An 804-nucleotide genomic window follows, 5' to 3' on the forward strand; every position below is an offset into this window, starting at 1 on the left:
AAACAGATCAGCAGCAACATGAAACAGATCAGCAGCAACATGATATGGTTTTTCACAGTGATTATTCTAGTTAGAGATTCATGAGTCTAACAGCCTCAGGGTAGAAGCTGTTCCTCAGTCTAGTGGTTCTACACTTAATGCTCCTTAACCTCCTTCCTGAGGGGAGTGGGGCAAAAAGTGTGTGTGCTGGGTGAGTGTGGTCCTTCATGATGCAGGTGGCCCTCTTCCTGCATCTGGAGGTGTAGATGTCTGTGATGGTGGGGAGGCTGACTCCAACATCTTCTGTGCAGCCTTCACCACTCTCTGCAAAGCTTTTCTTTCTGCAGCTGTGCAGCCTCCATGCCACACATTGATGCTGGAGCACAGGATGCTCTCCACTGCACACCTGTAGAAGGAGGTGAGGACTGAGCTTCCAGACCAGCTCGTCTCAGCCGCCTGAGGAAGTAGAGTCTCTGATGAGCTTTCTTCATCAGGCTGGTGGTGTTGTTGCTCCAGCTGTTGTTGTTGTTCAGGTGCACATCCAAGTACTTGTAGCTGGAGACCACTTCCACTACAGATCCTCCTATGTTCGGGGGGTGTAGGTGTTTTTGTTCCTTCTGAAGTCCACAATCATCTCCTTTGTCTTCTTCACATTGATGTGAAGGTTATTCTCTCTGCACCAGCTCTCCAGGTGTTCCACCTCTTGCCTGTAGCTGGACTCATCATTGTTTGTGATGCACCCCACCACCGCTGTATCATCTGCAAACTTTACAATGCACAATCATACTTGTGTGTGTGTGTGTGGGGGGGGGGGGGGGGGGGGGG

At 50.4% G+C, this 804-nt stretch overlaps 1 protein-coding gene across 1 annotated transcript in view; it reads right to left on the reverse strand.

Moving 5' to 3' along the window:
* tbck (TBC1 domain containing kinase) overlaps nt 1–804 on the reverse strand; it is a 42,939-nt gene that overhangs the window by 19,857 nt on the left and 22,278 nt on the right. The gene's annotated exons all lie outside the window — the stretch shown is intronic.

Source organism: Nematolebias whitei, chromosome 16 (genome assembly GCF_014905685.2).
Source record: "Nematolebias whitei isolate Nwh7 chromosome 16, NemWhi1, whole genome shotgun sequence".
In the NCBI taxonomy this organism is placed as follows: Eukaryota; Metazoa; Chordata; class Actinopteri; order Cyprinodontiformes; family Rivulidae; genus Nematolebias; species Nematolebias whitei.